This window comes from Scyliorhinus torazame, chromosome 28 (assembly GCF_047496885.1).
Source record: "Scyliorhinus torazame isolate Kashiwa2021f chromosome 28, sScyTor2.1, whole genome shotgun sequence".
Taxonomy (NCBI): Eukaryota; Metazoa; Chordata; class Chondrichthyes; order Carcharhiniformes; family Scyliorhinidae; genus Scyliorhinus; species Scyliorhinus torazame.
In genome coordinates this window covers 29,886,078-29,911,224 of record NC_092734.1, presented here as the reverse complement: position 1 = coordinate 29,911,224, position 25,147 = coordinate 29,886,078, and the positions used below count along the sequence as shown (strand labels likewise).

Genomic DNA, 25,147 nt, shown 5'->3' with positions numbered 1-25,147 from the left:
TCATCTGGGACTATGGCGACTTTACTAATTTTGGTAACTTTACTGATTTTATGTGACTTTTAAGAAGGTTGGTGAGATATCGGACTGCTTTGTCCTGGGTAATGTTGAGCATCTTGAATGTTGTCTTGTCTCCACGCAAGTGGAGACGATTCCATTACACTCCTGAATTGTTCCTTGTATATGATGGTGCATTGGGGCGTAAATTACATGCTGCAGAACTCCCAGCCTCTGACCTGCAGTTGGAGCCACAGTATTCATATGGCTGGTCCAATTAAGCTTCTGGGCAACAATGGCCGACCCCAGAATGTTGATGGTGTGGGATTTCATGATGGTAATGTTGTTGAATGTCGGAAGGAGATGGTTAAACGATCTATTGTTGGATGGTCATTATGTGGTCTGAATGTTCTCAGCCACTTTATGAGCTGCAGTCTGAATGTTGTCCAGGTGTTGTGGTTTCGGGGCAAGGGAAGCTTCATCATCTGAGGAGTTGTGAATTTTATTGAAAATTGTGCAGTCATCAGGGAACATCGCCGCTCCTGACTGTATGCTGGCGAGAAAGCCATTGATAAAGCAGCTGAAGATGGGTGGGATTAACAGATTGTTCTGAGGAATAGCTGGAGTGATGCCCGAGGACTGAGATGCCTGTCTTCCAACAAGCACTCCCATCTTCCTTTGTGCTAATTGCACAGCCTGTTGAAAAGCTGCCCCCATTGACTTCAATTTCACAAGGACTCATTAATGGGCGGCACAGTAGCACAGTGGTTAGCACTATTGCTTCACAGCGCCAGGGACCCGGGTTCGATGCCCAGCTTTGGTCACTGTCTGTGAGGAGTCTGTCCGTTCTCCCCGTGTCTGTGTGGGTTTCCTCCGGGTGCTCCGGTTTGCTCCCACAAGTCCCGAAAGACGTGCTTGTTAGGTGAATTGGACATTCTGAATTCTCCCTGTATACAGGCGCCGGATGTGGAGATGAGGGGATTTTCACAGTAATTTCATTGCAGTGTTAATGTAAGCCTACTTGTGACTGTAATAAAGATTATTATTATTATTATTATTAATGCCACACTCTAAGTGATTGCAATTGACTGCATTTATCTATATTCATTACCCGCACTGCCCATTGCCCCCACACTGCCCATTGCCCCCACACTGCCCATTGCCCCCGCACTGCACATTGCCCCCACACTGCCCATTGCCCCCACACTGCCCATTGCCCCCACACTGCCCATTGCCCCCACACTGCCCATTGCCCCCGCACTGCACATTGCCCCCACACTGCACATTGCCCCCACACCGCCCATTGCCCCCACACTGCCTATTGCCCCCGCACTGCCCATTGCCCCCGCACTGCACATTGCCCCCACACTGCCCATTGCCCCCACACTGCCCATTGCCCCCGCACTGCACATTGCCCCCACACTGCCCATTGCCCCCGCACTGCACATTGCCCCCACACTGCACATTGCCCCCACACCGCCCATTGCCCCCACACTGCCTATTGCCCCCGCACTGCCCATTGCCCCCGCACTGCACATTGCCCCCACACTGCACATTGCCCCCACACTGCCCATTGCCCCCGCACTGCACATTGCCCCCACACCGCCCATTGCCCCCACACTGCCCATTGCCCCCACACTGCCCATTGCCCCCACACTGCCCATTGCCCCCGCACTGCACATTGCCCCCACACTGCCCATTGCCCCCGCACTGCACATTGCCCCCACACTGCACATTGCCCCCACACCGCCCATTGCCCCCACACTGCCTATTGCCCCCGCACTGCCCATTGCCCCCGCACTGCACATTGCCCCCACACTGCACATTGCCCCCACACTGCCCATTGCCCCCGCACTGCACATTGCCCCCACACCGCCCATTGCCCCCACACTGCCCATTGCCCCCGCACTGCCCATTGCCCCCGCACTGCCCATTGCCCCCACACTGCCCATTGCCCCCGCACTGCACATTGCCCCCACACCGCCCATTGCCCCCACACCGCCCATTGCCCCCACACCGCCCATTGCCCCCACACCGCCCATTGCCCCCGCACTGCCCATTGCCCCCACACTGCCCATTGCCCCCGCACTGCCCATTGCCCCCGCACTGCTCATTGCCCCCGCACTGCCCATTGCCCCCACACTGCACATTGCCCCCACACTGCACATTGCCCCCACACTGCCCATTGCCCCCACACTGCCCATTGCCCCCGCACTGCCCATTGCCCCCGCACTGCCCATTGCCCCCGCACTGCCCATTGCCCCCACACTGCCCATTGCCCCCACACTGCCCATTGCCCCCACACTGCCCATTGCCCCCGCCCACCCATTGCCCCGCACTGCACATTTCCCCCGCCCACCCATTGCCCCCACACTGCCCATTGCCCCCACACTGCCCATTGCCCCCGCCCACCCATTGCCCCCACACTGCCCATTGCCCCCGCCCACCCATTGCCCCCACACTGCCCATTGCCCCCACACTGCCCATTGCCCCCGCCCACCCATTGCCCCCACACCGCCCATTGCCCCCACACCGCCCATTGCCCCCACACCGCCCATTGCCCCCACCCCACCCATTGCCCCCACCCCGCCCATTGCCCCCACCCCACCCATTGCCCCAGCCCACCCATTGCCCCCGTACTGCACATTGCCCCCACACTGCCCATTGCCCCCGCCCACCCATTGCCCCCGCACTGCCCATTGCCCCCGCACTGCCCATTGCCCCCGCCCACCCATTGCCCCCGCACTGCACATTGCCCCCACACTGCCCATTGCCCCCACACCGCCCATTGCCCCCACGCCGCCCATTGGCCCCACCCCACCCATTGCCCCCACCCCGCCCATTGCCCCCATACTGCCCATTGCCCCCACACTGCCCATTGCCTCCACCCCACCCATTGCCCCCACACCAACCATTGCCCCCACACTGCCCATTGCCCCCACCCTGCCCATTGCCCCCACACCGCCCATTGCCCCAACACCACCCATTGCCCCCACCCCGCCCATTGCCCCCGCCCTGCACATTGCCCCCGCCCTGCACATTGCCCCCACCCCGCACATTGCCCCCGCACTGCCCATTGCCCCCACCCCGCCCATTGCCCCCACACCGCCCATTGCCCCCACACCGCCCATTGCCCCCACACCACCCATTGCCCCCACACCGCCCATTGCCCCCCACACCGCCCATTGCCCCCACAATGCCCATTGCCCCACCCCACATATTGCCCCCGCACCGCCCATTGCCCCCGCACCGCCCATTGCCCCCGCACTGCCCATTGCCCCCACCCTGCCCATTGCCCCCACCTCACCCATTGCCCCCACCTCACCCATTGCCCCCACACTGCCCATTGCCCCCTCGCCGCCCCCTGCCCCCACACCGCACAGAGCCCACCAACCCTAGATTGCCTGGGTGCCTACCCCAAGCACTAGGGTGACCTGACCCGTGCCGCCCTCCTCCCTCTTTCTGGACAGGGACCAATAATAGGGGACCCCCCCCCCCCTCAGGGACCCCTTGCCTAAAGGAAGCCCCCCCCTCCCACACGCACACAGCTGGGATGGTAACAGGCTGTGCAAGATGCAATGGAATCCAGGGCTTTAACAAGACGTTCTGATATAAAATTTAGGGTTAAATGCATTGTGGTGTCCACTGATTAACGTGGAGAATAAGACATGTAGTCCATGGCTAAAGTGATTAACAAGCTCTCAGAAGCAGCTGAATGACAGTGCTGTGTTTGGCAACACAAGGAGGGGGTTCCAATGATATAATAAACTGAGAATGAAGCTCATGCGATTCATCAAATCACATTCCCACAGATTGTTTTACGATCTGAAACACATTTGCCGACAGCTGAACATATAATGCCTGTGACCTTCGGTTTTGCCACTTTGAGTAATTTCCTTTACTGCTGTTGCTGCCATATTTTGGTGGTTGAGTCAGACTCCAGTGTTAAATTTGTTGTGACCAGAATGATCCTTCCAACATGAAATTGCTGCTATTGACTTTAGTGGAGAATGGTAATGGAATTCTCGACGAAAGGGATAGAATCGAAGAGCAGAGATGTTTGCTAATGGGGCGGGAAGCTCGAATTCGGAGGTTTCACATCTCCGCAGACCCGACTCCATATTAGTGGCCCCCCGCATTCACTCCAGAGAGGTCGAGGTGGGATTAGGTTGGTGCTAGCTGACTCCGGAAGCATTGCGGAAATGGTCACAGAGCCATGTGCATGCCAGGTTAGTAGGTCTGTCCTGGCTTTTTGGCCTAGGTATGTTAAAGGCTATTAGGCTACCTAACCATAACCCCTCACACCCTCAAGGCCTGCAGACCACTCCCTTTGCTCGCTCCATGCCTCCCATGATCCCTCTATGGACTCTCCTATTTACCATGTCCCCCTGCCCCTTCAATTCCCCTGTGCATCCTCCATGTCCACTCACTCATTATGTAAAGAACCAATGAGCCATATAATAACTCTGCCAACCATTCATAATGGAGCCATCTGGCAACTGTATCAACAGGAATAGATGGTCAGACATCTGTTCCCCAGTTGGCCTCTTTGGGGGGGGGGGGTAAACCATGTTAGGAGTGCAGGGTGCAGACTTATCCAACACCACTGGGAATTGCTGGGAATGGGAGTAGGAATTCTTGACTTCAGTCTCACCCACCATTTTGAAAGCCTCTGAAGTCGATCTGCCTGTTGTGTTAAAGTTGGTTAGAGAACACTTGGAATAACACCATTAACAGTTTTAGTCTCTAAATCATAAAAGGGATATTGAGGCACTGAAGAAGGTGCAAAAACAAGTCTACAACGATGACACCAAGCTTCTACCTCTCAGGAATGACTGAACAAATGTTTGGCTCTTCTGAAGAAAAAAGAAGGCCGGAAGGTGACCCAATGGGATTTGACGGGATAGAGCAGAGTTGACATTTCTATTTGTGAGGAGATCAAGTTTAGAGGCCACAAATATAATAGTCACGAATAAATCCAGCAGGGGACTTGGGAGAAATGTCTTTACTCGGAGACGGTTAAAACAGTGTTTCCCAAACTTGGTCGTGGACCTCCGAGAACATGCCGTTAGGCGATGCCAGCCCACAGAAAAAAACGCGAGCATTTTAGGGGGCCTCGCAGCTATCAAAACTCCATGGCAACCATTATTGCCTCCGAGCTCGCGCACAGTTTGGGAACCCCTGATTTACAACGTGCCATGAGTAATTTGAGGTGAATAACTTGGTGCATTTATTGGGGAAACTAGGTAAACACGAGGGGGAAAGGAATAGAGAGTTATAAGAACTAGGAGCAGGAGTAGGCCATCTGGCGCCTCGAGCCTGCTACGTCATTCAATGAGATCATGGCTGATCTTTTGTGGACTCAGCCCCACTTTCCGGCCCGAAAACCATAACCCTTAATCCCTTTATTCTTCAAAAAACGATCTATCTTTATCTTGAAAACATTTAATGAAGGAGCCTCAACTGCTTCACTGGGCAAGGAATTCCATAGATTCACAACCCTTTGGGTGAAGAAGTTCCTCCTAAACTCAGTCCTAAATCTACTTCCTCTTATTTTGAGGCTATGCCCCCTAGTTCTGCTTTCACCCGCCAGTGGAAACAACCTGCCCGCATCTATCCTATCTATTCCCTTCATAATTTTATATGTTTCTATAAGATCCCCCTCATCCTTCATTCCAACGAGTACAGTCCCAGTCTACTCAACCTCTCCTCGTGATCCAACCCCCTCAACTCTGGGATTAACTTAGTGAATCTCCTCTGGACACCCTCCAGCACCAGTATGTCCTTTCTCGGGTAAGGAGACCAAAACTGAACACACTACTCCATGTGTGGTCTCATTAACACCTTAAACAATTGCAGCATAACCTCCCTAGTCTCAAACTCCATCCCTCTAGCAATGAAGGACAAAACTCCATTCGCCTTCTTAATCACCTGTTGCACCTGTAAACCAACTTTTTGCGACTCATGCATGAATTGGAGGAAATTAGGCGAAAGGAGACTTGTGTGGGGCATATACACCAGCGTAGACCAGTTGAATCGAATGGTCTGATTCTGTGCTATACATGCTATGGGTAATTATATTACATGTGTTTATGTAGCATTTCTCTGCGTGCTATTTTTATGCAGCTATCGATCCATTCATTTTAAATCAGCCAGTGGTTCTGCTAAAAAGATGAACAACAGAATATCGTGAGCACAGCCGTTGCTTATTAATGTCACAACAGTCATTTTTATGCTCAATATTTTAAAAGCTCTTTAGGATGAATTATTTTCAAATCCATATTTTATGACTAACCAATTAAATGTGTAATTCTCTACTTGTATCTGAAAATTCACATTTCCATCGCCTTGTGTCTTTTTGGTGTGCAGGAAACGTGAGGACTTTTGGATTTTAGTTTATTTCTGTCATTCTGTAGCCTATCATAGGAGCGACAGTCCCTTCGTTCATGGTTTAAATACGTTTTTTAAAATTAAAAATTGACCTATTCATGCAAATGGGCAAGTTGCTAGTTTCATCTTCTTAGATGGCAGCCCCCAAGACTGTTTACAGAAAACGCTTTGCATACTTACACTTGAAGAGTTTTAACTTCCATTATAAATTGCGACTGTACCTCTGTCCAGCTATCCAGCTGAATGATGGGGTTTATAAGTTAATTGTGGTCAGAGTTCTTTTGCATTGCTAAAATACTGAGGCATCAGTTAAATGGCGATTCTTGCAACTTCCCATGAGGGGTGCTATGTTCAGAGTGCACTATGTTCTGATCTCCAGACCTGTCGATTAGATCATTTGTGCCACTATTTTAATTCCATAAATAGGCACATATGCAGAAGACTAATTCAAACAGATGCACAAAAGTTGTGTGAGTAATTGCAACTCAGCACTGCATTCCTATGACAACTGCACTGCTGCATATATCGAAAAATTAGCTAAAGCACCAGGCCATCATAGGGAGTTATGCTGTGGTGAACGTATTGTACCAACCATTCACTGTATCAAATTGTATCACGCTGGACTCCACCTATGGACCATTGTACTGTACTACACGGAATGTATCATGTTGGTGCACTTGTGGGCTCCGCCCTTGGCTCCGCTCCCTTGAGGGGAGGTATAAAGAGCAGCTGCCCTGTAGGCGGCTCTCACTAGCAGAGCAGGCACAGGCTCCATTGTCAATTGTTGTAAAAACCCACCTGCTTCGCTAATGTCCTTTAGGGAAGGAAATCTGCCGTCCTCACCTGGTCTGGCCTACATGTGACTCCAGACCCACAGCAATGCGGTTGACTCTGAAATACCCTCCGGGATGGGCAATACATGCTGGCCCAGCCAGCGAAGCCCACATCCCATTAACAAATAAAGGTACACTACAGCAGAATAAAACTTTTTAAGATGGAAGTTTGAGCTCCGCGTAAACTAACTCTGTAACATGTTACGGGCCTTCTGAATGCTGCTTTCAGTGAAAGGTTCCATCAGTCCCTGACACCTTAATCAGATTATTTCACAAATCCCTCAAGTCAGATTTTGTAGCAAGTTGGTTTCAGTCTGTAACAGTCTCCAAAGGTGGTCTGATTATCGTATGACTGCCGCTGGGGAGGTGGAAACTGCTGCAGAGGTCCAATTAGGTTACGGAATGAAACCATGTAACAGCAATGGAATCCTATTTGTTTCAAAGTAGTGAATAAATATTTTGTTAACTGATCCAACTACTTACAACATGTAAACCCTCCATCGCACACCGCTGTCTTTTTTCCCCCATTACTTGTGGTCAATGTTTAGAGTTGTGGGAATCCAGCTTGGTCGATGCGAATGTAATGCGCAGCCAACGTTGTTACACTCGGTACATGAAAATAGATTTTTCACCCACTGTTCTTTGCCACTGCTCCCTCTCCTTCCATCTCGTTTTCTTTTGTAAGTGGAATGTTGCTCAGGGAAGTTCCACACTCTATTTCCCTATGGATTGACCCAGCACTCTGTAAGATGTGGTTCTGGTGTCCTGCGCTCAAAAGATCGGTAGAGGAATCAGCGACACGGGGCCAGTGCCTCAATTCTTGATTGCGAACATCTCTAGATCCTATCACTCACTCGAGTTTATAATGTTGTTTTTTTTCAGGCAACTTGGCGACCACCTCTTTTTCTTCCATAGCAGCAGGTCTCAGCCCCCAGTTTGATATTGTGCAGGGGCCTGCATTAAAGTTTTCTGAGGGCTATAAATTTGGCCAGAATTGACAGGTGGTAGTCCTGTACTGCGCTGAAGCTGCCATCCAATCAGAACATCCCAGCGTAGGGTGAGCTGGCCATGATTTTCCCAAATCCCCAAGAGTCTAAAACCGTCCTAGCAGATTGGACGTTAGACAACTGCTATTCAAGAATGGAGGTAAAGAGAAAACAGGGAACTGCAGTCCGGTCACCCCATCATCGCTTATCAGGAAAATTCAGGAATCTATTATTCAGGAAGTTTTAACAATATGCTTAGAAAATCATAGTATGGTCAAACAGAATCAACATAGTTTTACGAAAGAGAAATCATGTGCCATGTCAAATTTGCTAGTTTTTCAAGGATGTAACTAGTGGAGTAGATAAAGAGAAATATTTGGTATACTTGGATTTCCAAAAAACGTTCAATAAGCTGCCACATTTATTTTTTCTTTATTCTTTCAGGGGAATGTGGGTGCTGCTGGTTAGACAAGCATTTTGTTGCCCAACCCTAGTTGCCCTTAAATTGAGTGGCTTATATAATATATATATAATCGCTTATTGTCACAAGTAGGCTTCAAATGAAGTTACTGTGAAAAGCCCCTAGTCTAAATCTCTTTCCAGCCTCTTTGTGTCCTCCTCACAGCTTACATTCCCACCTAGTTTGTAATGACATCAAACGTCTATGCCTCCATCCGTGCTAAGATATCACCCCCAACTCCTAAGACCATGAGCGGGATTCTCCGAGCCCTGCGCCGGGCCGGAGAATTGCCGCAACCGCGCCACGCTGCCCCGACGCCGGCACGCGATTCTCCGAGGAGCGACGAATGGGCGGCATTTGCGTCGGTGCGGCGCCGGTTGCGGGCCGCCAATTCTCCGGCCTTGATGGGCCGAGCGGCCGCGCGGAAACGGCAGATTTCCGCCGGCGCCGTCCACACCTGCTCGCTGCCGGCGAGGGTCGGAGGGTGGCCTGTGGGGGGGGGGGGGGGGGAGGGGAGGCTCCTTCACCGGGGGTGGGGGGCCTCCGACGGGGTCTGGCCCGCGATCGGGGCTCACCAGTCGGCGGGCCGGCCTCTCCAGCCCCGGCCCTATTTTGTTACGCGGCCGGCCCCTGGAGCGTCGGGGCCGGCGAGGAAATCCCCCGCGCGGTTTGGCGTGGCGCCCAGTTGACACCGGGAAGGGAGGCTGGAGCGGCATGAACCGCTCCAGTGCCGTGCTGGCCCCCTGTGGGGGCCAGAATCGGTAGTGCCCGCACCCGTTTTGCGCTGTCGTGAAACGCGACGGTGTTCATGACGGCGCGAACACTCTCCATTTCGGAGAATCCCGCCCCTTATCTTGTGTATTAAAATTTTACAGAGGCAACGGTACCATCACTGCACTAGTAATCGAGAGATCCAGTCATATGCTCTGGCGAGGTGGGTTCAAATCCCAACTTGGCAGCTGGTGGAATTTGAATTCAATAAATGTGGAATATAGTGAAGGCGCCATTGAAAACTATCATAATAATCTTTATTGTCATAAGTAGGCTTACATTAACACTACAATGAGGTTACAGTGAAAAGCCCCTAGTCGCCACACTCCGGCGCCTGTTCTGGTACACGGAGGGAGAACTCAGAATGTCCGATTCACCTAACAGCACGTCTTTCGGGACTTGTGGGAGGAAACCGGAGCACCCGGAGGAAACCCACGCAGACACGGGGAGGATGTGCAGACTCCGCGCAGACAGTGACCCAAGCCGGGAGTCGAACCTGGGACCCTGGCGCTGTGAAGCAACAGTGCTAACCACTGTGCTACCGTGCTGCCCCAAAGTAAAGGCTCCACAATCTCAGATGACCATAGGCTACTCCCCACTTTGAGGAGGCAGAGCAGACTGGTGGCGATTTAACTGGAGGGTCACCGCATCTCAGGCGAGGAGCAAGGTTGAGAAGGCGGGGCCTTCATGAATAACCTCAGCCGGTACGGGAATTGAACCCACGCCGCTGGCCTTGCTCTGCATCACGAACCAGCTGTCTAGCCAAGTGAGCTAAATCACCTCGCAAAAACTGCCCTCTCTGAGGATTGAACTCAGGACCTTCAGATTATGAGACCGACGCGCTGCCTTCTGCGCTAAGAAGGCTTCTAAAAACCCATCTGGTTCACTAATGTCCCTTTAAGGATGGAAATCTGCCGACAAGTGGTTGGGCAACAAGGTGACAGATGGCTATAGTGTGGGGAAGTGTGAGGTTATTCAATATGGTGAAACAGCATTAAAATTGTACCTGGTAATGCTCGGAGAAACTTGAGTCTACTTGTACAAGGCCACAAACGGCATGCAGGTACAGCAAGCAATAAGGAAAGCATGTTAGCTTTTACAGCAAGAGTCTGGAGTGCGAGAGCAATTATACAGGGTGTTGGTGGGGACATACATAGAGATCTGTGTGCAAGTTTGGTGTCTCGATCTCCAGCTGGAGATAGTTGACTTGGAGGCAGTATAGCGAAGCTTCCCGAGTTTGGTTGCTGGGTTCAGAGGGTTGTCCTGGCATGAGAGATGGGGTTACGGGGATAGGTAGGGTGCTCTTTCAGGGGGTCAGTACAGACTGAAAGAGCCGAATGGCCTCCTTCACTGTAGTGATTCTATGAGGCTGTCCTATGATGAGAGGCTGAGTGAATTGGACCTATACTCCCTGGAGTTTAGAAGAATGAGGGGTGATCTCATTGAAATATCAAGATTCCAAGGGGGGCTTGCCGGGGTAGACACCAAGAGGTTGTTTCCCCGGAGTGGGGAATCTGGAACCCGGGAGCACAACCTCAGGAGAAAGGGGTCGATCATCTTGTACAGAGATGAGGAGAAACCTCTTCTCTCGTAGGATTGTGAATCTTTGGAATTGTCTATCTGGGACGATTGTAAATGCTCCATCAAAGGGCTGAGTTGGATTTATGATCTCAATGGACCAAGCGGCAAGGGAAAATGGAATCGAAGAAGAAGATCTGCCGTGATTATACTGAATGGCAGAGCGGGCGTGTGAACTATATGGTCTACGTCTGCTCCTACATCTTGTGTTCTTACATGCTGAAGGTTCAGCGGTGATTCATAAAAGCAAATTACTGCGGCTGCTGGAATCTGAAACGAAAGAGAAAATGCTGGAAAATCTCAGCAGGTCTGGCAGCATCTGTAGGGAGAGAAAAGAGCGAACGTTTCGAGTCCGATGACTCTTTGTCAAAGCTAACAGACAGAGGAAGTGGGAAATATTTATACTGTGGAGTGAGAATGCAAGATGAGTCATAGCCACAGAAACCCAGGGAAACCGGGTGCTAATGAAACCAAGGGGAAAGAGCGCTAATGGCAGCCCCCAGAGAGAACAAAAGATGTGAAAGGCCAACCAGCAGGAAAGCTAACATCAGAGGATGAACTGTAGATGTGGGGGGCGGAGAGGAAGGGGAAAGCAAAGAGGAGAAAGGTTAAGGAAAGGTGGATAAGATTGGATGCCAGATGTTGTCCAGTCAGGTTTGCGCGTGACTCACTCATTTCATAAACCTGAACTTCACACCATTCTCGCTTTATAATAAAGCAGCATTAATACAAGAACAAATCTCGAGCCTCAGCATGTGATCAATTAGGCACCAGCCAATAATTCAACAAAGTACAATAATGCAAATCAAGAATTGTTTCTGACCGCCTTTTCTTCTCTAATGGTTAAACAAACCTGCATGTGATACAATATTACACTGTTTGTCTTATATTCTTGAACGCTGGGAGAAGACAGGATTAACTGAAACATGAGAAATTCCACGTCTGCAGGTTCAGTCAGCAGTTAGAAAGGCAAATGCAATGTTAGCATTCATGTCGAGAGGGCTAGAATACAAGAGCAGGGATGTACTTCTGAGGCTGTATAAGGCTCCGGTCAGACTCCATTTGGAGTATTGTGAGCAGTTTTGGGCCCCATATCTAAGGAAGGTTGTGCTGGCCTTGGAAAGGGCCCAGAGGAGGTTCACAAGAATGATCCCTGGAATTTAGAGCTTGTCGTATGAGGAATGGTTGAGGATTCATTGGAGTTTAGAAGGATGAGGGGGGATTTACATAGAAATTACAGTGCAGAAGGAGGCCATTCGGCCCATCGAGTCTGCACCGGCTCTTGGAAAGAGCACCCTACCCAAGGTCAACACCGCCACCCTATCCCCATAACCCAGTAACCCCACTCAACACTAAGGGCAATTTTGGAGACTAAGGGCAATTTATCTTGGCCAATCCACCTAACCTGCACATCTTTGGACTGTGGGAGGAAACCGGAGCACCCGGAGGAAACCCACGCACACACGGGGAGGATGTGCAGACTCCGCACAGACAGTGACCCAAGCCGGAATCGAACCTGGGACCCTGGAGCTGTGAAGCAATTGTGCTATCCACAAGGCTACCGTGCTGCCCGCACGGGATCTTATTGAAACTTACAGGATGCTGTGAGGCCTGGATAGAGTGGACGTGGAGAGGATGTTTCCACTAGTAGGAAAAACTAGAACCAGAGGGCACAGCCTCAGACTGGAGGGACGATCCTTTAAAACAGAGATGAGGAGGAATTTCTTCAGCCAGAGGGTGGTGAATCTGTGGAACTGTTTGCTGCAGAAGGCTGTGGAGGCCAAATCACTGAGTGTCTTTAAGACAGAGATAGATAGGTTCTTGATTAATAAGGGGATCAGGGGTTGTGGGGAGAAGGCAGGAGAATGGGGATGAGCAAAATATCACCTATGATTGAATGGTGGAGCAGACTCGATGGGCCGAATGGCCTAATTCTGCTTCTATGGCTTATGGTCTTATGTTCTGCACTCCTAACTCAGGGCCTCAATTGTCAGGCACAGCCATCAGGAAATTCTTGTTGTGCTCTTGGTCGTCGTGATTTTAGGCTGTTACTTTTAATGGATAGATTGATATTTTTATTGTCACATGTACTGAAGTACAGTGAAAAGTATTTTTCTGCGGCCAAGGGAACCTAAGCAGTACGTACGTAGTAGACAAATAAAAAAAATATAATTGACTGAGCACCTTGACAAATGGTACATCAACAAATAGTGATTGGAGAGCAGCAGAAGGCGTCGTGAATAGTGTTCCTGCAGGGAACAGATCAGTCCGAGGGGGAGTCGTTGAGGAGTCTAGTAACTGTGGGGAAGAAGCTGATCTTGTGTCTGGATGTGCGGGACTTCAGACTTCTGCACCTTCTGCCTGATGGAAGGGTCCGGAAGAAGGCAAAGCCTGGGTGGGAGGCGTCTATGATAATGCTGTCTGCCTTCCTGAGGCAGCGGGAGGTGTAGACAGAATCAGTGTGCGGGTGGCAAGCTTGTGTAATGCGTTGGGCTGAGTTCGCCGCACTCTGCAGTTTCTTGCGATCTTGGGCCGAGCAGTTGCCATACTAATGAGGCTGAGGAAATCGCGGGTGAGAAAATAATGGTGAGTGCGCCTATCCTGATGTGGATGATCGGGCAGGTTTGCCAGCTTTGCACAAGGACTCTCAGTTAGAAAATCAGTCCCGAGTTTCCCGATTCAGAATCGAAGAATGGGTGTTTAGGTACGGTCCTGGGTAAGTCTATGCCCCAGCAAAGTCCAGCGCCTTCAGAACAGAAGGGGGAAACATTGGTGTGAGAATTGGGGAAGGAGAGATGTACAATAATCAATTTTCTAGTTGATCTACTTTATAGATTCAACTGTTGAAAATTTGCCATTAATAACTGTAGTACCTGTCTTCACATACGTAGTCAGTGCCGTAGGAACAGGGGTTTATGGCCTATCTGAGTAGTGTGGCGTACCAGACAGGAAGCTCAGTCTGGAATGATCGTCACCACAAATATAAACAGCTGCCTGGTGCGGAATGCCATGGATTGCATTCGTGCCTGTGAGCAGAAACACTACGTGTCTTCAGTAAAAGGCATTCTGGTGCACACCTTCAGGACCAGCGAGAATCACCGAAGTTTGTTTTTATTTCGCAAGGGAAATTCACCCCCACCCTTAAAAGTTTTCTCTTGGAACGGGGTTGGGAAGAAAGTTTTTTGCAGCCAAGAAGAAAAACAGAACTTTGGAAGTCTGCAACACAGCGGGGTTAGAATTCCCAAGGGTCCTCTCCCGAAACATTAACCGTTTGGCTTCACAATATTGTGACTGCCTCACTGCCCTGCGTCTTTCCCAAATGTTATCCCTCGAGCGACATCGCCAAAACATATAATCTGACTGTTATCACGTTGCTCTTTCTGGGACCTAGTTGTGTGCTAATTAACTGCCACGTTTCCTACATTGCAATGGAGCCTGCCCTTCAAATGTACTTTATTGGCTGTAAAATGCTAAAGGATATCCTCAGGTCATGAAAGATGATATATTATTTTATATATACCTGTATAATATATGTCATGCCCTGGTCCTTTCTTTCCTGTGAATGGCCAGCATTTCTAACTCTGCAGTAGTCGGTGTCATTAATTACTAGGATTAAAGGAGTTAAAAGATAAGAAATAGGAACAGGAGTTGGCCATTCAGCCCATTTAACCTCTGCTGCGATACGATCATGGCTGACTCTTAATCTCACTTTGCTTTCCCACTCAATCCCCTTCCCCTTGATTCTCTTCGACTCCAAAAGTGTAACGGTTTCAGCTATCAGTACACACAGCTGAGCATTCCAAGGCCTCAGGAATTAAAAATTCCAAAGATTCACATGAAGAAGCTTCTCCTCTCCATCGCAAATCCCTTTTTTACTGAGACTGTGATCTCTGGATCCAGGCTTTCGAGCCGGGGAACAGTCTCGGCGTCTCCCCTGCCAAGACCTAATGAGATTATCTCTCATTATCTCTCATTATTCTAAACTGTAGAAAATATTCTTGGAATTAATTTAGTCAACCCATTTTCCTTCCCCCCCCCCCCCCCCCCCTCCAAGGCAAGTAGATCCTATCTTGGGTATGGAGTCCAAAGCTCGACAGAATATGTCAGGTGGGGCCTCACAAAAACCCTGTACAATTTTAACTGGACTCCTACGCTCAACCCCTCTTGCACTAAAACCAACGTACCACTTGCCTTCCCAATTACCTTGCGGACTTTGCATGCTTTCTGGGAGTTATGTGAACACCAACATATTTGGTGGTCTCCACCTTTTTAAAAAGAAGTCTGCTTTTGCATTCTACCCACTAAGTATTTCCTCACATCATACTCCACCTGCCACCTTCTTTCTCACTCACTTGACCTATTTCTATCCCTTTACAGATTCTTTGTGTCCTCCCCACAGCTTACTTTCCACCTAGCTTTGTATCATCAGCAAATCTGGATACATTGCACTCCTTCCCCTTCGTCTAAGTCATTGATTGAGGCCTGGGCAGTGATTGCTGTAGCACCCCACTAGCATTCACCTCTCAACCCAAAAATGGCCCATAAATTCCTGTTCTCTACCCTTTAACCGACCGTCAAACCATGCTAATATATCATCCAACCCCATGAGCCTTCATCTTGTGCGACAGCCTTTCATGTGGCACCCTGCTGGATGCCTTTTGAAAAGCTGCATTCACTGGTTTGCTTTGATTTACCTCGTTAGTTGCATTCTTAAAATAATTCTAACAGGTCTACTGGGCATGATTGTCTTTTCATAAAATCATGTTGACTCTGCCTAATCACCTCATGATTTTTCGAAGTGTCCTGTTGGCACTTCCTTAATAATGGATTCCTGCATTTCCTATGGCTGGTGTCACGCTACCTCTCCTGCAGTTCTCTGCTTTCCCTTTCCCTCCTTTCTTTCTCCGTCCTTTCTCAAACGTGGTGTTGCATGTGCTGCCTTCCAGGCGGTTGGGACTGCTTCAGGGTCTGGACAATTCTGAAAGATTGCAACCAGTGCATGCAGCATCTCTGCTGTCACCACGTTTACAACCTTAAGATGCAGGCTGAGAGGCCTGGGGAATTTGTCAATTTTCAGTCCCATTCATTTCTCCTGCACTTTTTCTGCACCAATACTAATTGGTTTAAAGTTCCTCACTCTCATTCGATTCTTGGTCTCCCGATCATAGAACCTCCAGTGCACAAGGAGGCTATTCGGCCCATCGAGTCTGCACTGGCCCTTGGAAACAGCACCCCACTTAAGCCCATGCCTTAACCTATCCCTGTAACCCAGTAACCCCCCCCCACCCAACCTTTTTGTGGACACTTAAGGGGCAAATTGATCACGGCCAATCCACCTAACCTGCACTTCTTTGGACTGTGGGAGGAAACCGGAGCACCCGGAGGAAACCCACGCAGTCACGGGAAGAACGTGCAAATTTCACACGGACAGTGACCCGAAGCCGGAATCGAACTGGGTTCCCTGGAGCTGTGAGGCAGCAGTGCTAACCGCTGTGTCGCCGTGCAGCACGGTAGCATTGTGGATAGCACAATTGCTTCACAGCTCCAGCGTCCCAGGTTCGATTCCGGCTTGGGTCACTGTCTGTGCGGAGTCTGCACATCCTCCCCGTGTGTGCGTGGGTTTCCTCCGGGTGCTCCGGTTTCCTCCCACAGTCCAAAGATGTGCAGGTTAGGTGGATTGGCCATGATAAATTGCCCTTAGTGTCCAAAATTGCCCTTAGTGTTGGGTGGGGTTGATGGGTTATGGGGATAGGGTGGAGGTGTTGACCTTGGGTAGGTGCTCTTTCCAAGAGCCGGTGCAGACTCGATGGGCCAAATGGCCTCCTTCTGCACTGTAAATTTTATGTTAAATTCTATGTTAAAATTCTATGTGCCGCCTCTTACTTCTGTTTATTTTCTCGTCTTCCGCTGAGAAGGCAGACATGAAATATTTGTTCAACATCTCTGCCATTGTCATATTCCCCATTATCGTTCCTCTTGTGCCGGCATCTAAGGGAGCCGTGTTCACTTTGAGTAAGTATTTGCGGGGAATAAATTTAACTGCTTCTTTCACCTGAGCGAAATTGATATCTGCACGTTCATGTTTTGTGACTTTGGGCGATACGAAAATCCAAGTTTCCCAGTGCTCTTTTGAGTTTCCTTGGACCGAGGATGGCGAGGTGTGTGGTCTCCCACAATGCAGCAGGGGTTGGTAACCGAGCAGATTTTCCGGTTCAGGGCTTTACTGTGTGGGATGCTGGACCTTTTGAGCAAAGAGGACAGCAGGCAAGATCGCAGCTGAGAAATTAAACTCAGACAGCCTGGCGGTCATAGCAGTCAGGCGGCCGGAGAAGCAGAAGGCGAGAGAGGAAAGATATACAAGATGTGGGCCAGGATAAATTGAAATTGCCGAGCAATTTGCTGTTATATTTTCAGCTTTGCTCTCCTGGGTAGCGCAGGAAGCTTTTAATGTGTCACGCCCCGCAATATATCATAGGCCTTCTTATTTTTAACATTTACAACTGCATTTTTCTCATTTTCTCCAAAACAAATAATTATTTTTGGCCAGGCTTAATTGAAATGACAGGTGCTTCTGGATTTGCTTTGACCACTTTCACCAAGATATGAATTAAATCCCGCAACGGTGGACAGCTACCTGTTGCAAGGCACCTGCAATGCTCATGTTGCGCTTCAGTTAAATTGGCACGTAAATGGTGAATGTTTTGCTCGTCCAGCTGCAGCGCAGCCAAAGAGTTTGCAAAGATCATTTTCCAGACTCGCACAAAGGACCTGTTTAGCTTGACTGGAATGGCGTGCGGTATCCTCACCCGAACCTTGCTGGCAGCTCGTCCATGCGCAGCTGACAAGTCCGTTGCTCTGAAGGTGGAGATGCTGGAAGGAGGCCATTTGGCCCAACGGGCCTGCGCTAGCTCTTGGAAAGAGCAATGGCGTTGCGGGAGAAGATCAGCCACGATCTAGTTGAACGGTGGAATGGACTCGAGAGGCTGAATGGCCAACTCTTCCCTATTCTCCTAAATTGCTGTAGCGACAGGTTTGGCAGTGAACAATGTCAACTGAACGTTTATGTTTCTCGTTGACGTCGCACTGTGTTTATGTTGGAATGTTGACTTGATGATGCCTCAGCGATGTCAGCGTCGCATCAGGGACCTTGTAAAATCTCACACCCATTGGCTTATCAGTTTGAAGTAGAGTGGAGCAAAGCATAAAGTGGCAAAATGGATTAGTAGAGAGGGAGAAGAAAAAGCAAGAAAGGAAAAGTATGATAAACGGTTGAAGGACTTTAGATTCATGCCTCACCATATTAACCCCTACCATCTGGCCTGGGCTTGCGAAATCCTACCAACTGTCCTGGCTTGAGACAATTCACACCTCTTTAACCTGTGATTATCCCTCTCTCCAGTCGCACTGTCTGGACCTGTAAAGACTTAATTGCCTGCAAAGACTCGCATTCAAAATATCATCTTGCATCATTGACTTTGTCGATATATGTGTTTGTGGAACCCACCTCTTCATTCACCTGAGGAAGGAGCTGGCGTTGTAAGACGTCTTTCTGTAGGATGTGATTTGACTCTCGATTGGATGGGCAGGACACTTTGTTATCAGGCTTCCCCCGTGCACTTGGTAGTTTCATTAAAGTTTAGCAGCTGCTGGCTGGCTTCCCATGACTCTGGAAACCCTGCAGCAAAATACAGACGAGAGTTACCAGCTCAGCAAGGCAGGGTTTATTTTTTACAGCACTCCTTGTGGGTCAAGTGGAGTATGCATGCTGCCCTTCAGCCACTTAAGCAAAATCTTTGGGCCTCCCTTTGTACCCGTCCTGGCCTCTCTGTTGTGATCAGTAACCTCCCATGATCTGTAGCTCATGATTTCTAGCCCCCTCATCACTGGGGGTCTTCTGCAGGGTGGTTAGCACTGCTGCCTCACAGTGCCAGGGACCCTGGTTCGATTCTGACCATGGGCAACTATCTATGGGGAGTTTGCACTTTCTCCCCGTGTCTGCGTGGGTTTCCTCCGGGTGCTCCGGTTTCTGCCACATTCCACAGATGTGCAGCTTAGGTGGATTGGCCATGCTAAAAAATTGCCCCTTAATAATAATAGTAATAAGAAGAAGAATCTTTATTAGTGTCACAAGTAGGCTTACATTAACACTGCAATGAAGTTACTGTGAAAAGCCCCTAGTCGCTGCACTCCGGCGCCTGTTCGGATACATAGAGGGAGAATTCAGAATGTCAAAATTACCTAACAGCATGTCGTTCGGGACTTGTGGGAGGAAACCAGAGCACCCGGAGGAAACCCACGCAAACACGGGGAGAACGTGCAGACTCCGCGCAGACAGTGACCCAGCGGGGAATCGAACCTGTGACCCTGGAGCTGTGAAGAAATTGCACTAACCACTGTGCTACCGTGCTGCCCATGACAGACTCTGAACTCTGTCCCTTTAAAAAAGCGATTAATGCTTCTGCCTCCTCCTGCTGCTGAAGATGAATATTGCAGTTCAATTATTCAGAGTCCGTGCTGCCCTTGGTGTCCAAAGGTTAGGTGGGGTTAAGGGGATCGGGTGGGGTCATTGGCCTAGGTGGAGTTCTATTTCAGAGGGTCGGTGTGGACTCGATTGGCCGAATGGCCTCCTTCTGCACTGCAGGGATTCTATGATTCCAAGAGTCCCCACTTCCTCCTTGCTGCTGGTTTCCCCATTGGGCGGGAACCTGAAAGAGAAAATTACTATTAAATTGGTCAGGACCTCTGTCTTCAGCCTTGCTGAATTTCCCCGCATCCTCCTAAATTGCTGCAAAAGTTAACTAGTAGCGGATTCCAATACTGAGGTAATGGACAGTAGAGACTATATTTATAAGGAAATAGCGCAACCCCTAATGTCCAATTTTTAATAAATGAAATGAATGAATGAAATGAATGAAAATCGCTTATTGTCACAAGTAGACTTCAATGAAGTTACTGTGAAAAGCCCCTAGTCGCCACATTCCGGCGCCTGTTCGGGGAGGCTGTATTTTATTTCACATTCAACTGAATTTAAGTAAGAACCTCAGTTTTTTTTAGATAAAGCATTTGTTTCTTTCATGTAATATAAGTGCCTTGAAATCATAGTGGAGTTGGTGACATTCATATATTTCGCATTATATTTTAATATTGCATTGTTTCAAAATAGTAGCACCTCTGCTAAAATAGCACCTGCGTAACTTGTCCAGTTAAATCAACAATTTTAGTTTCTGGGGTGAAAAGTTGAAATGAAATGAAAATCGCTTATTGTCACAAGTAGGCCTCAAATGAAGTTACTGTGAAAATCCCCTAGTCGCCACATTCCGGCGCCTGTTCGGGGAGGCTGGTACGGGAATTGAACCGTGCTGCTGGCCTGCCTTGGTCTGCTTTAAGAGCCAGCTATTTAGCCCAGTGTGCTAAACCAGCCCAGTTTCAACTGTGCCAGCATTCAATTCTATCAGCATTGATCTATTGATGAAGAGCTTAGCTGTCTGAGGCATCTGTTACCACAGCCTGTCAGTCGGCTGTTCTTTTGCTGTGTCAACAAAAATGATTTTTGTCAGTGTTGCCAATCTTCAAATTGCATCTGAACCATGTGTAAATAACACTTGACTCTGGCGCAAGCAATGTCTGTCTATGCCAAGAACTGTAAATGAGGGTGCAAACAGATTTGGCTGGGTGGACTTACTGCAGGATTCTTAATCTTTTTCCCTTAAACTGATCTGAATTTTATGCCTGAAGCGAAGTAGCATTTTGATCATCGAATTTACAGTGCAGAAGGAGGCCATTTGGCCCGTCGAGTCTGCACCAGCCCCTGGAAAGAGCAACCTACTTAAGCCCACACATCCGCCCTATCCCAGTAACCCCATCTAAAATTCTTTGTTGGACACCAAGGAGCAATTTAGCACGGCCAATCCACCTGACCTGCACGCCTTTGGACTGTGGGAGGAAACCGGAGCACCCGGAGGAAACCCACACAGACACGGGGAGGACGTGCAGACTCCTCACAGACAGTGACCCAAGCCAGGAATCAAACCCGGGTCCCTGGCGCTGTGAAGCAACAGTGTTACCCATTGTGCTACCCTCATTAGTACGACAAAAGTGAATGGATTACATGTAAGTGTTTAATGGCAAGGGTACGTAATACCAAGAATCAAATACAAAAGTAAAACCGGGCTGAGTCAGAAGGCGATGGATTCAATTCCACTGCAGAAATTTGAACCCATAAACCAGGCTGACGCTCCGAGGTGCCGCACAGGCTGAATGCTTCACTGTAGCCGGTGCCACTTTTTAATTCATTCATGGGCTGAGAATGTTGCTGGCCAGGCCAGTATTTATCACCCGTTGCTATTTCCCTGTGAGAAGGTAATGGTGATCCGCCTTGAACTGCTGTAGTTCCTGTGGTGTAGGTACACCATCAGTACTGCGAGGGAGGGAGTCGCAGGGATTTTGACCCAGCGACAGCGGAGGAACAGCGTCTCGTTCTGAGTCAGGATGGTGCGTGACTTAGATGGAAACATGCAGGGGGTGGTTCCAATGCACCCCCTGTGCTCGTTTTGCGCGATAGCGGTCGAGGGTTGGAAGGCGCTGTTGAAGGAGCCACGATAGACTGTTGCAGTGCATTTTATAGTTGGTACGCACTACAGTCGGTGTGTGTCGGTGGTGGAGCGAATTAATGATTAGCGTGGTGGCTAGGGTGCCAATCAAATGGACAACTTTGTCGTAAAAGGCATCAAACTTCTTGAGTGTTGTTGGAGCTGCAATCATCCAGGCAAGTGGAGAGCATTTCATCACGCATAGATGGTGGACAGGCTTTGGGGAGGCGGGAGATGAGTTACTTGCTGCAGATCTGAACTTGTCGCTACAGTATTAACATGCCTGGTCAAATTACGTTTCTGGCCAATAGTAACCCCTCTATTGTTGATGGTGAAGGATTGAATGATGACAATGCCATTGCAACCTTAAGGGGGCGATGGTTAGATTCTCTCTTGTTGGTGACCAGAGATGATTATTGCCTGGCATTTATGTGGTGTACATAGGAACATAGGAGATTGGATTGGATTGGATTTGTTTATTGTCACGTGTACCGAGGTACAGTGAAAAGTATTTTTCTGCGAGCAGCTCAACAGATCATTAAGTACATGAGAAGAAAAGGGAATAAAAGAAAATACATAATAGGGCAACACAACATATACAATGTAACTACATAAGCACTGGCATCGGATGAAGCATACAGGGCGTAGTGTTAATGAAATCAGTCCATAAGAGGGTCATTCAGGAGTCTGGTGACAGTGGGGAAGAAGCTGTTTTTGAGTCTGTTCGTGCGTGTTCTCAGACTTCTGTATCTCCTGCCCGATGGAAGAAGTTGGAAGAGTGAGTAAGCCGGGTGGGAGGGATCTTTTATTATACTGCCCGCTTTCCCCAGGCAGTGGGAGGTGTAGATGGAGTCAATGGATGGGAGGCAGGTTTGTGTGATGGACTGGGCGGTGTTCACGACTCTCTGAAGTTTCTTGCGGTCCTGGGCCGAGCAGTTGCCATACCAGGCTGTGATGCAGCCTGATAGGATGCTTTCTATGGTGCATCTGTAAAAGTTGGTAAGAGTCAGTGTGGACATGCCGAATTTCCTTAGTTTCCTGAGGAAGTATAGGTGCTGTTGTGCTTTCTTGGTGGTAGCGTCGACGTGGGTGGACCAGGACAGATTTTTGGAGATGTGCACCCCTAGGAATTTGAAACTGCTAACCATCTCCACCTCGGCCCCGTTGATGCTGACAGGGGTGTGTACAGTACTTTGCTTCCTGAAGTCAATTACCAGCTCTTTAGTTTTGCTGGCATTGAGGGAGAAATTGTTGTCGCTACACCACTCCACTAGGTTCTCTATCTCCCTCCTGTATTCGGACTCATCGTTATTCGAGATCCGGCCCACTATGGTCGTATCGTCAGCAAACATGTAGATGGAGTTGGAACCAAGTTTTGCCACGCAGTTGTGTGTGTACAGGGAGTAGAGTAGGGGGCTAAGTACGCAGCCTTGCGGGGCGCCGGTGTTGAGGACTATTGTGGAGGAGGTGATGTTGTTCATTCTTACTGATTGTGATCTGTTGGTCAGAAAATCGAGGATCCAGTTGCAGAGTGGGTAGCCAAGTCCTAGGTTTTGGAGCTTTGATATGAGCTTGGCTGGGATTATGGTGTTGAAGGCGGAGCTGTAGTCAATAAATAGGAGTCTAATGTAGGAGTCCTTGTTTTCGAGATGCTCTAGGGATGAGTGTAGGGCCAGGGAAATGATGTCTGATGTGGACCGGTTGCAGCGGTATGCGAATTGCAGTGGATCAAGGCATTCTGGGAGTATGGAGGTGATGCGCTTCATGATCAACCTCTCGAAGCACTTCATTACGACTGAAGTCAGGGCCACTGGTCGGTAGTCATAGATTATCATAGAATTTACAGTGCAGAAGGAGGCCATTCGGCCCATCGGGTCTGCACCGACTCTTGGAAAGAGCACCCTACCCAAGGCCAACACCTCCACCCTATCCCCATAACCCAGTAACCCCAGCCAACACTAAGGGCAATTTTGGACACTAAGGGCAATTTATCATGGCCAATCCACCTAACCTGCACATCTTTGGACTGTGGGAGGAAACCGGAGCACCTGGAGGAAACCCACGCACACACGGGGAGGATGTGCAGACTCCGCACAGACAGTGACCCAGCGGGGAATCGAACCTGGGACCCTGGAGCTGTGAAGCAATTGTGCTATCCACAATGCTACCGTGCTACCCATTAAGTCATTGAGGCACGTTGCCTGGTTCTTCTTTGGTACCGGTATGATGGTGGTCTTCTTGAAGCAGGTGAGGACCTCGGAGTGGAGTAGTGACAGGTTAAAGATGTCCGTGAATACCTCTGCCAGCTGGTCCGCGCAGGCTCTGAGTGCACGACCAGGGATGCCGTCTGGGCCCGTCGCCTTCCGAGGGTTCACTTTCAGGAAGGCCGATCTGACTTTGGAAGCTGTGATGGTGGGTATGGGTGAATTTGGGATGCTGGGGCACTCGCCAGCGGATTGTTGGTTACCTGCTCGAACCGAGCATAGAATGCATTGAGTTTATCGGGGAGGGGTGCGCTGCTGCCAGAGATAATGTTCGGCTTCGCTTTGTAGCCCGTTATGTTGTTTAGTCCTTGCCACAACCGCCGAGAGTCTGTCTGTGACTCTAGCTTGGTCTGATATTCTCTCTTGGCATTCCGGATGGCTTTGCGGAGGTCGTACCTGGATTTCTTGTATAGGTCAGGGTCGTCTGCCTTGAACGCCTCAGATCTGTCCTTCAGTAGGGAGTCAATCTCGCGATTGAGCCATGGTTTCCGGTTGGGGAACGCACGTACTGCTTTCTTTGGCACGCAGTCGTCCACACATTTGCTGATGAAGTCTGTGACGGTGGTGGCATACTCATTTAAGTTGGTTGCTGAGTTCTTAAATATGGACCAGTCCACTGTCTCTAAGCAGTCACGTAAGAGCTCTTCTGTCTCCTCGGACCAGCACTGCACGACCTTCTTAGCTGGATTCTCCCGCTTGAGTTTCTGCTTGTATGCCGGGAGAAGGAGCACCGTCTTATGGTCTGATTTCCCAAAGTGCGGTCGGGGGATGGAACGGTAGGCGCCCTTGATTTTCGAGTAGCAGTGGTCAAGAGTGTTGTCGCCTCTGGTGGGACAGGAGAGGTGCTGGTGGAATTTTGGCAGTGCACTCTTGAGGTTGGCCTTGTTGAAGTCTCCGGCCACGATGAACAAGGCCTCCGGGTGTTCTGTTTTGTAGTTGTTTATTACTGTGTATAGTTCGTCCAGCGCCTTCCTCACTACTGCCTGGGGTGGGATGTAGACCGCTGTGATAATGGCTGAAGTTAACTCACGTGGAAGATAATATGGGCGGCACTTCACGGTCAGGTATTCCAGGTCCGGGGAGCAGTAGGTCGCCAGAGTCGCCACACCCAAGCACCAGGAGGAGTTGATGAGGAGGCAAACCCCTCCACCCTTCGCTTTGCCTGATGATGCCGTGCGGTCATTAGGAGCAGAAGTCGGCAATCCAGTCCTTTGAGCCTGCTCCACCATCCAATCAGATCATGGCTGGTCTCAAAGCCACCTCCCCACCTGTTCCCCATATC

General features: G+C 49.6%; 1 protein-coding gene and 1 non-coding gene across 2 annotated transcripts in view; one reads left to right on the top strand and one right to left on the bottom strand.

Annotated features, from left to right (window-relative positions):
* Nucleotides 1-25,147, top strand: part of LOC140403638 (A disintegrin and metalloproteinase with thrombospondin motifs 14-like) — a 206,239-nt gene that overhangs the window by 61,387 nt on the left and 119,705 nt on the right.
* trnam-cau (transfer RNA methionine (anticodon CAU)) lies at nucleotides 10,226-10,298 on the bottom strand. The gene has a single exon. It is a non-coding gene; the product is annotated as a tRNA-Met (tRNA).